Source organism: Rhea americana, unplaced genomic scaffold (genome assembly GCF_003343005.1).
Source record: "Rhea americana isolate MKP2758 unplaced genomic scaffold, rheAme1 scaffold_2, whole genome shotgun sequence".
NCBI classification, from domain to species: Eukaryota; Metazoa; Chordata; class Aves; order Rheiformes; family Rheidae; genus Rhea; species Rhea americana.
In genome coordinates, this window is record NW_028186149.1 from 7,890,711 (window position 1) to 7,905,496 (window position 14,786).

At 41.7% G+C, this 14,786-nt stretch overlaps 1 protein-coding gene across 3 annotated transcripts in view; it reads left to right on the top strand.

Annotated features, from left to right (window-relative positions):
• The first annotated feature begins 8,511 nt into the window (after positions 1-8,511).
• Positions 8,512-14,786, top strand: part of SEMA6D (semaphorin 6D) — a 219,933-nt gene continuing 213,658 nt past the window's right edge. For all 3 annotated transcript variants that reach the window (XM_085303407.1, XM_085303408.1, XM_085303409.1), the window contains exon 1: positions 8,512-8,618. The gene's annotated coding sequence lies outside the window, so the exon portion shown is untranslated. The remainder of the gene's footprint in view (positions 8,619-14,786) is intronic.

Consider the following 14,786-nt stretch of genomic DNA (forward strand, 5'->3'; position numbering starts at 1 on the left):
CAGCCGCTTCTGTCCTTCAGTATGAAGAGCACAGGGAGCCAATGTGGAGCGTGTGCTTTAGGTGCCAGCAGACAGACACTCACACAGGGAGCGAACGGAGCGGCGTGAGGGACACGGGCCGGCCAAGAAAAGCCCTCAAAAGACCCATTAGCAAGCAGGACACATTAGCAAGTCAGTCACAACACTGCRGAGCACTTGGAAGCAGCAGCAAATGGCAGAGTGAAGTGGAGAAGATTAGTTCCTGACCTATTCACCTGTGTTGGCAAGGAGTTATTAAGCCAAATAATACCATTATTAAAAGAGAYCACAGCCTTAGTTCAGAAGAGTCACCCTATTTTTTTAATTCAAGTGAACACACTGTTTTACTAGAACTTTGAATTCTYTAGCTCCTGCAGCTAATCAAAAACACCTAATAACAGCTGCCTCATTTGAATAATAATTTTCTACAGAAAACAGAACTTGTTAGAAACAGCAAGATGCTTTAACAGTCCGCAGGAAGCCAGCAGCTCRGGGTCGTGGGCTCACGGCTTGCCGGTCTATTCGCGCGTGGGCTGTGAAATGCGTTCCCCTCTTCGGCTCTGCAGGAGCCCTCCCAAGCAATCCCTATCAAAAATAGGAAGTCTGATCCTCCCCTTTCCAGAGCACTGAGCCTGGTCCCTCCGGCCACCCTGCCCCGCTCGGGGCCCGGCAGGGCGCCGCCGAGCTGCCGCAGGGGACACGCGGCCCCAGGCTGCCCGGAGGCAAGGACACCCGAGCTGTACGCCCGAACGAGAGCGCGTTGACTGCTTGGGTTTGGGCGCRCTCCAGCTCCATAATCCGGTATTTTTTTCAATTTCTTCATTAGAGGTACGTAAAGGCACCAGTACCAGACACCGTTGTTTTTAGAAGGTGTGCAGTTCTGCTTTGGGGGAATTTATTCTGTGAAGTAAATAAATAAATAAACCCAACAAACTTGTTTTTTGAAACTCTGAGGAACTGCACGTCGCCTGCTGGCACTTCTGAATTTAGAGTGCTGCATATCGAATTGTTTCTGCTCTCCTGTATTTTGCTTCCCTTTCAAAAGCTTTTCTACTGCAATTTGTAAAACATCTTGTGGGCAATTCCTCTGCTTGCAGCCCTGCCTGTCACATTGCTTTTCCTTCACAAAYAGCAGAAGGAAATAGAGTATGACTCTCTGGGATGATATAGGTTCTTTTGTTGCTATTACATAGGGGCAGACTTGTATCGTAAAATGGTTACCACCTGTTTTCTTCTGAAAAGAGGAAACACATTTTTCTTCCTTCTTATAAAATACATGAAACATCTTATTAATTTTGCTCATATTCTCTCATTTACATAATAAATCCTTATGGGACCGCCTGCTGAAATCTTAGGCAAAATTCTCAGTAATCTATTAAGACTTTGCATGTGTTTATTAACATCTGATGATTTGGCCATTTATGGGGGGCCAGAGGGGAGAAGTTCCACGTTCTCCTGCCAGATCAGAGAAATCCTGCGCAGTGTTCGCGCTCGCTCTTTGAGGGCCATCGCTGCTGTATTTTATCACAACGTATGTTCTCTCTCACATAAAGTCTTCTGGGGCTTTTGCTTCTCGCCTCCTATGGGTTGAGCCGCGTGGCAGCACGGAGCTGTTGCCCTCGCAGGTGGGTCAGGCCGGGCCGTGTCGCTTGGTGCCCTCGGGCCCGCGTTTCCCCTGGCCGCTTGAGCCTGGCGCGGGCTGCCCCGCGGGGACCGCGGCGGTTCCCGAGCCCTGGCTCTGCAGACAGCGGCGGCATCTGCTGCGGAGGGCTCGGAGGCGTGTCGATAAGTTTTGAAATCTGGAGTTCTCACACTTCTTATCTCCCAACAAGGCACAAAACATACATAAACTTGCTTCCCTCTGCCCCATCAAAACGTCACGAACGCTTTCTGCACTGCCTCAAGCAGTTGTTTATCGTACTGAGAGCTGGGACGACCGCGCCACCAGCGCCGTTTGCCCAGCTTTGATTCTGCGATCGGGGAGGTGTCGGCTCTCCAGCGCTCCTGTTCTGGCTCCGTCGGGAAGGCGAACACAACGACGGCGGAGAGGGGTTGAGACCCAAAAGAAGCTGGGACTTAATTACGATTGAATTCAGACCTTTTAGAACTTCTGCTCTGTCCTGAGATATCCTRTCCTTGGCTTTTGCTTTAGCCCTTCAGCAGGTACGTTCTGTTGCTCAGCATCTTGTCATTTATGATAATAAAATACACAGCCATGAAGCTGCCTGGAGGAGGTTTTGGATAAATCTGTGCGCATTTATAAATCCAGATGAATGTGTAATTTTTGAAGTCCTGCATGTTTATGTGATAAATAGTTGTCATTTATTCCTCTCATTTTTAATTTCAGTGACAAAAAAACTTGTTGCCAAACATCTGAATCACAGAAAGAATTATGAGGCGCAGCAGCATACACTTGATTTTTTTTTTTTTTAATATTGGATATGGAATAAATTTTTACAGCTTTGCTAAGAGCTTTTCTCCATGGACTGTTTAAGGGGAAAATGAACTATAATTGTGTAAAACATGGAGTTTAATTACTCTGTTTAGTCAGTGSCATGCTGGGGATATTGGTCTGAGGAGTGTTGGCCAGATAGCATCGCCTGGAGGAAGGCCCTGAATAGCTGGACCCTCGTTGTCCGTGCAGCCTGCGTGGCCGTGGGAGCAGAGGGGACTGGCTCTGCCACCACTTGTCTGGGGCTGATAAAGAGGGGACGAGCGTCTTCCGGACGGAGATCGCACTGCAGCCTCTCGGGGCCTCAAGGAGAACTGGCAGTGCTTAGCACCCTGGCGGACCAAACACAAGCCTGCGAACTGGAAAGGAGCTAAATAAGCTAATCTGTGGTCATGAATAAAGAAAAAGAATGTGGGAGAAAAGCAGTGTGGTAGTCAAGGCTGAGCACGGATAAATGGAATTTAAGCTTTTATAGGGATTATGATGCATTTTAGAGCAGGTACTGTTGAGTTGTGGTAGGTGGCTGTTGAGGTGACTACAATAAACCAAAATTACCTACAGCAAAATGTGACTTTTCATTGAAAATCTATTTTTTTATCTGAAGCATTCAAAAATTTTCAGATGAAACAAGTAGAAAAAGAACTGTCCGTTTTAGAACAAAAAGCAGGTTTTTCACAGAAAGTTACTACCTCCTACATTTTTTTTTTTTTTTTTTTGGAAACCATTATTCTCCAATTAAAAAGATTGTCAATAATGAAATATAATTAAAATATTATGCCAACATTTCTCATTCATTTGAGTTCTGAGGTGCTACAGTGCTGTGATGACTGAGGATGAATCGAATACCTCTTCAGAAAACTACTTTGCAAAGAGCAGATAAAAGTAGCTTGGTCCTTAGCAAGTAACATTTGTTTTCRTCAAACTTTATCCATTTGGGGGGATAAAAAGGCTGTGAATTTTAGCTTTTTCAGCTCTAATGACTAATTCTGTGAGCTCTCCAGYCTCCTACCCCCTCTCCCTCGGTGGGATGCTACAGGTTTCAGCATTCACTCGAATGAATTAGCATTATTAATACTCCGACAGCTCCAACCAAGAAACAGGGCTGTACTGTGCCAGCTACCAAAGCAACGTGTCCCGGAGACGTTACGGTCTAGCCGCCGGTCTGCCCGAAGGAGAGGCGAGGAGACGGGGCCGCGCGGGCGGCAGCGGCTCCGCGCCGGCGCGAGCCCTCCCTGGTCGGACCGCGCTGACCTGGCTCCCGGCGAGCCGCAGCCCCGCACACCGGGGGCCTCCGCTCCCTGCCGAGAGGCTCTGCGCGGACAGCGGCCTTGGCAGCCRTCTTCTACATTCGTGTGAAAGTGATGAAATGGATGCGCTCTGTGGTGGCTGAGTGCAAGGAAAGGCCTTAATATCCTGTGGTACGTGGCTATCCTAGATTAATTCCAACAAGGTAACTGGTTAATTACCTATTTCTAACTAAATACTTGCGTAATTTTAAAGGAGTGTTTTTCCCAAGGTGGTCATAAATYGGAAAGATAGATTGCCTTCGGCAATTACCATTTTGAAGAATAGATGTTGTCACCATTAGAAGGGGCTACTTAGGACGTAGAATAGCGGCGTCACATTTGTCACAGCATCTAAGAGACAGGATGTTTAAATGCAGTGAGAAGGCTATTAATGCAGAARGGTTTAAAAACTGCCGTCAGGTCTCTTGTAGTCAATACTGGTACTTTACATAAAAATTGCCTGCGCTGATGATAAGGTAACTTGTGTGAGCTCGGCTCGCTGGAGAACAATCAGATATGATGAAGCATTGCCAGGTGCTGCCATTTTCAAAGTGGGGACACAAACTGATGATAACAGAGCTGAGACRAATCACGGAAGCTTCACGGGGGTGACCCGTACATACTGCGTGATTCCTGGCACGGAGGCAATGTAAATGACACCTCATTTTTAGGGACAATAATGTGTATGTTTTCAATATATACATAAGCATCTATCTATGTGTAGAAGGCACGGTCTATATGGAAAAGCAGCCTTATATGTCCAAATTAGTCACATCTGTGATTTAAAATTGCTGTATTGGCATTATAGAGACTCATATAAAATACTGTCAGACCATCTGAGAAGATTTTGTGGCAGGTTGAGCAATTGCCGTTGTCGTTAACTTTGTTCAAAGTTGAGAGTGCACAGCACAGTCAAAAATGAGGCCTAAATGAAGTTCAAATGCAGTGCATCAGCAGAGTAGGCATTTTAAGTGAAGTATAATTTTGGTTTTATAATTAAAAATTGTTATAAATATTGTATACTTTTATGTTTAGCAAAATTCCATGCAATCRCATGCAGCAGAGTGAAAATGTACCTATTTTTTTCAAAAAGAAAGGAAACACCTGTTTGGGGACCAATTATGAACTTCACAGAACTATCAGTCCTAATTACTGAACAGCTACAGGATTCTCATTTAAGCAAAATCAACCATACTTGAAAACTAAACTTAGAATGTAAATGATGCAATCATTCATAATTCATTCTGCCACAGTACACAAAAGCACAGCCTACAGTAGGCTCTTTTTAAATTTTTGTGCATAGATTTTAAAAAATTGTTAGAGACAGACATTTTAAGGGTACTATTTCTTACCCAGCATTTTAAAATTGATCTTAAACCAGATGTATGTGCTTTAAAAAAAGACCTAGAAAAGGGAAGATTGTAAGAGGGTTTGTCTTTGAGGAGAGGGAGCTGTGTTCGCTTCTCAACAGAAATATTAGCTGCTCATTAAAGAATATGGTTATATTACTATTTGCAAGACCCATACTTACTTCTAACTGGTAAGCTAAATCTTAAATCTAGCGGTAGATTTTATACTGCCCATACATTAGTGGAATCACTAAATCAGTAATTAGTGGAATTCTACATTAGTGGAATCAATGATCCAAGGTAATCCAAGGATAATAGCTCAGGCAAAATAACTGAGGGCAAAACCTCAAGATCTCAAATGTGGCTACAGCTCTCTTGGGGAACGAGAGAAGACTCTCAGCATCAATCCTTGATTTGCAGGTCTCAGCCTTTGTGCAGGCTAGAACAAGTGTGCAAATTAGTTGTCCAAGCTCAGGCTGAGGTTTGCTGCTGTTATCCTTATCCATGGAAACTCATTATAACAACTGAATAGCAATTCATGTTACATGTCATTTTTATGTGAAATTGCTTTCTGCATTCAGATAAATACTACCCTATGCACACACAAATACTAACCCCACAGAAAATTGATTATTTAATGCAATGAATTCCAAAGCAGCGTTTCTGTGGTTTATAGCGTTATTTACTTATGATGTGCAAAGTTTAGCTTGGAGTGGGGCAGTGTATGTCTATGTTTAATGTCTATGGCATGTCTGTGTACCAGTTCTAAATACTGTGTAAGCCATTATTAATCCTGTGAGCAGCTTGAGAGAGAATTTGCAGTAAAAATATACAAATCAAATTTAGACCTTTTTTCCTATTTGCAAATTGCTCAAACAGATTATGAGATCTACCTATTTGTTTGCTATCAGTTATTCTTTACCAAATATTTTGGTAAGGAAGATTGAGCCTACTGATTTATCAGGAATTGTTTGCTGATACTGTAAAAATATCCTATATACGTCATGTTTTCTTACATATGTAATGATTTGGTATGCCATCTGTGTGATTAGTCACTTCAGAAGACATTATTCAATTCCTCATGCCTTAACCTTTTTTCAAGACAAAATGTRACATTTCTCCAAAATCACTTTCCGCAGACATTCCTAGTAACAGAACTGTAGTTCATGTGGATTCTGCTCTCCCCGACCCCGTGGAGTCTATCTGTTTATTTCACAATCTAGTGTCCATCGGTCACATGCAGGGTCGTCCGTGGGTGTATGGCATTAACAAGGATGTACCGTAAGGGAATCAGAGCAAAGTTTTCAGACTTCCTTCCCCAGTAGTGACTGGAAACCTGTTATTCTGCTAAAGCTCTTTGTCAGGAAAGCTGAACTAGGAGCTGCTTACATAGCAGCCTGATAGATTGRCCAGTAGAGTAACCAGGGCTCGTTTTGCTGTGAACAGAAGTTATGGCATCATCTTTTTGTTGTCATTTTTAAAAAGACCCAGAATTCAATTCAAGATTCTGGAATTTGTTCTTGGAATTTCTAAAGTGTATAAAATGTTGTAGATCTCATGCCTAATTCTTTTTTATCAAGTTTTTGCTTTTAGTAAGTAAAGTCTTATATAGGTAGTGCGCTTTTATCCGTGCAGTGGGTAGTTAAAAAAATGATGCTCTGGACTAGACTACGAGACGTGTGTAAACTCTGTTTACTGTTGTTTACTCCTGATTGTACCACATCARTGCTGGTGATATTGGATATTGCCCCTTTTTATTCTCACTGGCAAATCATATTAAATGGGGCCTTCTTGTGGCTGGTCCCTGCCTGTATGAGGACCTCTCCGGTTGAAGAAAGGTGATGTTCCAGGAACATCCATGGATTCCTGTCCTTCCTTGTATACCTCTATATTCACTCAAGCTTTTTGAAGCAAGATTTCGGAAGAGTTAAATTCTCTCAAGGATCTGACCAGATTTTTGATTTAATTCTGATTAATTTAACAAGTATAACACATTCGTATTTTCACATGCATGTAGTAGGGCAGAAAAGTAAATAYTGTAAATGAAATTTAACCCCATATTTTGAAAATCTGCAAATGATTTCAAGTCTATTACTGGTCACCTTAGATTCCATTAAAGTTAACGATATGAAAAAGTAGCAAGCTGCAGTATTCCCTGATAGCTTGAACATATAACATTACCAATAATCAAATGTTAATAGTCTAGAGGTTCAAGCATATACAGTAATTTATATAACCAAACGGAAAACCCCATTGTCCACTTAGTAAGATGCTAAAGGTGAGGAAGTGGGAACATAAAGTACGTTATGCAATCTAACTCTTGACATAATGGCATTTGTGTTTGTTTTGTGCAAAAGGCAGATAAAATCATGTGTTTTAAGAGTAATATTTACTTTAAAGAAATCTTCTTTCTGCACATGTATTAAAAAACGTAAAAGGAAAATGTAAAAGTTCCATCGCTCAGTATGTTTAACCATTTATGACTTACCTATTAATATTTTATTAACCAGTGCTTAAGAGGAAAAATGCTGCTCACAATTTAGAGAGAGTAAATGATCTTTAGCTTAATGATTTAACATATGAGGTTTATGAAATTACAAAACATGGTTGTTGCTATGTTATACATGCATTTCTCTGACAGAAGAGAGAGAAAGGTAACGTAATATATACTGCTCTCTCTTGCGTAAAGGGTATCATGCTCCTGCTATGTCTGTCTGGCTTTTTCTCCTCCTACAGACCTCATGTCCTATCTTTACTCCTTCTTACTGCACAGCACTCTTTGCTCTTGGTAAGAATGTACCCAGCAGTTGAATTGCCCCCTTTTGAAATGTGGACAACCTTGTGATGCACATTTTAAAAGTACCTACAGTGTTTACAGGAGTTGAACTATGACAGATTTTGAATGTGAAAATTTTTGCTGTTTCTTGTCTTGAAATGCAGCAAAGCAGACAGTGTTTCACGAATGCAAAAGCTGTTCAGAAAACAGAGCTCAAATTCATACCGAACAGGGTATGAATTATAGCTTCTTGAACATAATCTTTGCTCATTTTCTGTCTTACTCTACAGAACATAAACTTTCATAAACTGTTCATAATAATAATAATAACTAAACTAAAAAGTAGTTGTTATTCTGATTATAATTGTATTAAAATGTTGGGCAACTATAACAGACTGTGCAGTTTACTGTTGGCTCGCGTACAGTCTGAAACAAATTTTCAATAGAGAGGGTAAAACTGAAGTTACTGAAACCTGTCAGATCATTTGTATGATTGGACATTAAAATCGGTTGTAATCTCAAACATTCAAAGTTGTTAGAAAAAGATTATACTGCGAGAGGGGATGTAATGTAATATTTAGGACATTTAAATTTATAACCAACTCAGAAGAGCTGTCTGGAATTTTACAGATGAGTGTGTTGACTAACAAATTCCACAGAGGACACCATTTCCAGCCTTTACAAATCATCACAGCCAACTAAAGAAAAGATGAGCACATCCTTAGCACATAACTGAGGTAAGAAAATGAGGATATTTTGGTTGACTTCATTTGGGAGAAAATGCTGGAGGTTGCATGAAAACAATATTAAGGATTCATTAAAGTTCCTGAAAATTTAGAGATCATTTTCTGTTACAAAACCAATTCACCTCGAATCAGGCCATTCCATGTTTGCTTGCTTTTTTTGGTGTGCACAAATAGGACAATCCCAACAATTATCAATAGGGTCTTCGCTGGAGGAAATTATGATCAGGAGGAAAAAAATATTATGGATGTGTAAATGAAAATTCATCATCAAATGAGGTTACTGCTAGTGAGCTTCTGTAGGGTTCAAGGGGAAGTGTGAATCTTTTCTATAAAGGTTTGGGAGTACGTATAAAACTTCTACTACTACAATTCAAGTATGAGCCAAAGGTTGGCAGAACGGTAAGTAAAAATGAAGGCCAGATACCCAGGTGAAATAATGGAAATGGCTTGAAGAGCTGCCTTAGGATTACCTTAAGACAGGCAGATGCCCAGCTGCTTATCCTGGGATGGAGGAAGCAGGCCAGATGTTTTGGCAAACATCTTCTTTAACTAACTTCATTTCTAGGCAGGTTTTATCATGAACTGGGCATRTATCAATTTACTTTTTGCAATATCATTAAGTGACGTGGAAATTTAAAACAAGACATTAAAGGTACTTGCCCTTTTTCTGGTATTTTATGCCCTGAATATGAAATAAGTTTTGACTTCCACTTTAATACCCTTTTTTAAGCTGAAATATTAGCACAAGGATAACATGCCGTTGTGTGTCATTATCTGCTTTGAAATAATTCTGCTATTAATGTCTAGTTGTATTCTGCAATCTGAAGCAATTTACTGTGCATTCACAGGGCCTGATTCTCCAAGACCCTGAGCTTGGTATAATCAGAGTAATATTCCATATGAACTTTGCTTAAGGGTAAATGATGATAATTAAAGGTAAATAAAATGTACATTAGGAAAGATCAGACCTTTCTGCTTTGCAATTTTCTTCACAAAAATGTGTTATATGCCCTTTTACGAGACATTCTGTCTTCCACTTGCTTCACCTATTTAGGTTAATAGTGCAGCTTGAGGAACTGAACAGTTGGAGATCTTTATATGAAAGCTAAAATTCCCAAGCATTATTCTGTAACGAGAGACAAATTCTTTCAGATTCCATGATATCAGAGCATGCAGAGATTCACTTACATTTTGCCCATTCCAGATTAACATATTTTAAATGTACATTATGTCTGATCATTACAAGGAATGATATTTGAAACACTGAAATGGCTAATGTATTTAGGAAATTCAAGAGTATTCCTGTTTGTTTCCTAACATCAAGAAGCAGAACTAATGAAGGAATAGATATTTAAATTACAGATCTAAGAATTCTACTGCCCCCACTTAAAAGTTTGGAGATTTTTTACTTAAAGATAAGATCATCTGTGAGATGCCTGATTCCAGATTAAAGAGGAGGAGGTTTTGGTTGGTTTGTCTTGGTTTTGGGAGGAATACCTAAATTTTAACRTAATGCCACAGCCAGGTCAGCTGAGGAAAAGAATCACATCAGAAACAACAACCACTGCAGAAAAAAATGTAGGGCCGTGCAAAGCAGTTCAGATAGCAGGACAAGGACAGAGACTGAAAGCCTCAGCCTGTGCATGTGCAATAGAGAGAAAGAGAAAAAATGCTTATAGGAGATGAAAAGTTATGGGGCAAAAGAACGACTTAATGTTCCACTGCAACAGCTATCCGAAAAAGGGAAAGCACCTACAGTGCTTGAAAATACTGTGTATTCCGGGGAGCAAGAGGCTATCTGCCATATGACCTCAGCCGCTCCACAAACTCTTGATTTAAATGCTCTGTAGAAGAAAGGCTGCTCTATTTGCAGCTGAGCTATTAGATCAGCAACCAATTCAATTCCAGCTGAATCATGGGACCAGCTGCAATATGAGCCCCAGAAATATTGATAATATTACAAATATTACACAAGAGTAATGTGGCTGAGTGCTGGTAGATATATGGTRTGCGTACACTGAGTCCTGTAAGCAAAAACAAGCTGTTAATAAGAAATCTGTGAAACAAGCAACATTATCTCTTGGAGTCTGTAACAGCTGACAGGCAGGAATACCTTGCTGAGCAACGACGCAGCCTGAAAAAGAGCAATTTGCTCACCAAGCACCATCAAAAATAATCCTAGCTGAACGAGGGAGGACAACAGCACTCCTGTATGATGGGGGCCTTCCAGCAGCCCCAGTAAAGCAGTTGAAGTGGGATCTGGCATGTCTTCAAAGAAAAGGTGTTGTTATGTCTTCTGAAATGAGCACAGTGTGGATCTGCCTCCAAACAGTGGGGACAAAGCCTTTGGTAAACTAGAAATCAGCATTGACTCAAAAGCACTTAATAGTGAAAAACAACATTACTCGTTAGCAGCCCCTGCGGAGCTCCTGCCTGCTTGACTAGTGTTCGGGAACAACAATTTCATGTTCAACTAGACAAGCCCTCCAGTCACCTGACACAGTTTTCTTCATCTGGTGGTAAGTACCTCCAAAAATGCATACTTGTGGACATATTTTCCTTCCCAGAAGTATTCTAATTTAAACTGAGCTTARTATAAACTGAATGAGGTAACACCTCCCAAGTGTTATGAGTAGAACAGATAATAGGTTTATAACATGAAAAGGGCAAAGAAGAAGCAGTTCAGGGCTCTCTCACCMCATTGCAGTGACTCCTAATCAGGAACAAAAAGAAGAAGGCTGAGTGGAGAAAAGCTGGTAGTAAGGTTATTGACTTTGGACAGCTGTTGATTTCTTTGTGAGTCCATCCAAATCCTAAGAAACTGGTAGAAATACTACCACAAAAGTTAAAAGAATTTAGACTTTGATATAAGTTAATCTTCCTGGTTTATACACATCCATTGAAAAAGTGACTGGTGAGTGCACCCAAGAAACAGGAACTGATACTGAGATATCAGATGTTACCATGCAAGGAGAAGGTACTACCAAGGAAAGTCACTAAAGATATCTCAACAGAATTCACTTTCTAAACTGCAGGACAGGTAGCTCTTTGGAACAAGAGATAAATTGTAAGCATGTCCTGTTTTTCCATCTGTATTTTAGCACCTCTGATAAGAGGTTTCGGGAAACCTGACAAAGCATCTAGAAGGATAGGAAGATAACGGGCAATGATGCAATTCTTTAATGGCCGTGTCTCTAGGAGAAAGCTCCACAGTGTACCCCTGACGACGAGTTTTGTGTGCAGACCAAGAGCTTACTGGTACTGGTTTTGCAGATCATTCTTTTGGGGGGAGGGGTTCTTGTTGACACCAGGAGCCCCAAAACATTATTCCATACTCAGCAAAACACAGCATTTTTTTGGCAAGTCAGTAGTTCACTTGATAGGCGAAAGAAATGGAAGGTGAAATTCAGGAAGGAGCCAGTAATGCTCCTGATCTAAACGGGAGCTGTGCTGTTTGAACGCTTGCGGTGGATGTTGGAACGCTCTGTGCGCAGTTCMCTGGCTTGTCAGTGATTTGCATCTGTGATCCTCAATTGCAGGCAAGTGTCATCCACATGCGGTGYGAAGCAGGGTTTCTCCAGGTACTCCTGTTGGAGCTCTGCTGGGCTCCATGTGGAAATAAATGCTGAAGGATGAGTAGGACTGTGTGATGTCCTGCTTCTCACCTGAAAGACTGAAGAATCTGATCTAATTCCTGCTCCAGTTGATGTTATTTGTACCTGTTTGTACATCCCCAGGTAAATGATAACTTAGTAGATGGACAATGTGAATTCAAATTCACTCAGGCAGAGAACAGAGCTAGTCCTGGATCTCCTACATGCTTGAAATTTGTCCTAGCCTCYAAGATACTATAAAACAGAAGACTGATGAAAACCACTCTGCCACGTTTGTGAATCTTGTCCTGAAAATATYTTATTTTCTCCCCCCTAAAACTACTCAGCACAGATGATCCAAATCTGTAAGTAGTCCAAGGATAAGTGAAACTGAATTTTTATTGAATCTATTATGTGCAAAAAACACCCCCCCAATCAACCAGCTTTTATCCACAGTTTTGTTTAAAGGGAACTCAGCTGAAGTCCTGGGCAATTTAATCACTAATATTATAAGACAGATACATGCTTCCCAACATGAAACAGGCATTATTAAGAAGCTGGGGGGGAGGCATTATTTTTTCCAGTAATGTGTGTGCAACTGAGATCATTTATTGGTCAGTAAGGGAAGTACAGAGAAGCTAGTGATTGACAGTGAAAGGAGATTTCTGCCTCATGTACTCACAGCGTAATTCTGTAAAAAGGACTACCGGACAAAGCTGCCCTGACTGTAGGACATTGAGACAAGAATTATAATCAGGAAACTAAAGGTGCTATCGTCTGCTGAAACGCTCTGTTCAGACAATGGTACGCTGCAGTGAAACGCGAATGATTCATTGCGAAATGGGAATTTCAGCAAAAGGTATCTTCTCTTAGGTACCCTCAAAGCCTTCTGCAGAGCGGGCAGGAATGGCAGCCGAGAGGCTGATGGTCRCGGCAGAGGGAACCCCTCTCTGGCAGTCTGGGGCCATCGCAGCGCACTGGAACCCGTAGCAACTCTGCTGTGGCTGAGGTGCCTTGGAGCAGGTTTCTGTGCCCGGTGCCTCACCTGGCGCATGGAGGCCACACTGGGCTGCTGGGGACAGGAGATGTCTTGTGCCCACGGGTGAGCAGGGCTCCAGCCAGCCTCCAAGCACCTATGCAAAGCAGTGCAGCTGCATCAAGCATTGGTGCAGCACGGTCACGCTAGCTGGGTCTGGATTCATGATAGCAGCAACAAAAAAATCAAATCTGATTGCAAAAAGAATGGCAAACAGTGAGTCCATCCCCAATCCTGAAGACAGAACAGGGGTCCTTAAAGACCTGTGGAAGAGTAGGAAAAAAAGAGGTTTGGAAACTTGTAAGATGCCACTCAACAAAATTAAGGCAGCAAAAACGTTGAAGCAAATCACCCACTGCAAGTGATAACTGAGTGGCAGTTTGAATCAGCGCACRTGTACTTAAAAGACCAAATGGAGTGCCAAGGGCTGTGGAAAAGACTGTCCTTCAGGAGGGCTCTGTGCTAGCAGMCAGAGCTCAACAGAGCTGCTAGCAAAGGATGCAACCATAGACCTGCATGGACCACGGATGGAAAAGGAAGGAGAGATGCTTTGGGAGGAGAAATGAGAAASTCGGTCTCCCAGCGTATGGCTTGAAGCCGAGCTGTAGTTGCAGACTCTGAGAAACATCTGATTGTCACTAGCCAACTTGCAGTAGAAAACTTTGCACATATTAGCATACTCGCGCTTATGCAAGTATTGCTTTTTCTCACTAACAACCCCTTTCCTCATTTGTAGCGGGACCTGTACCTGGAGAAGGATGTGATTATTGCTTTGATAGATTATGATTGATGTAGGTAAACTACAAATTAATTTCCCTTATATGCTTCTTTAGTTTCCATTTATTTCCAAAGAAAATACATCTGAATTCAAGTTCAGACCACCCAAATAATCAATTTTATGGTTTGTTTTTTACCCAGTTAAAAACTATAGTAAAACAAAGACATTCAGATTAGACATTAYGCTGTGATCCCCAAAATGTGAAATTTTAATGAATAGCAACAATCAGAAGCTGCAAAGAATGAGCTTGTATTTGTATTTCAAGATTCAAGTTTAAAGCCAGTTGTCTCTGGTGTATAACTGCAGAATAGAGTATTGGTTCTGAAAAGTCATCATTGCAAAATGTGCAATGATGCAARAAAATCTCGATTTCTGTCTTGCCATAAAGTCAGGGCCGGGGCTTCTGTAGATGAACTTGGATCCTGCTGAGAGTGAACCCAAGTGGTTTGCTTTAAGTCTACTGCGAGCCTTAAAAAAGGAGCTGGCAGCCCAGGCAGCCCTTTCCAAACCGGGATTGCTCCTGCGGCACCAGCGTAGGATTCTTCGGGAGTCAGCTGAGCCCGGAGAAGCAACGCGTGCTCGCGGGGAGCAGGGAAGTTCACCAGGATGCAAAGTAGGAGAAGTAAAACAATTTACTTTCCAGAGGAAAATCTCTGTTTGATACCTCTCCCCACAGCTAAGCCAAATGACTTCTTCATCGATCGCTGGAGAGCATTCGCAGTGTCAGCTGGAGCCGGGGGGGCGGCCGGGGC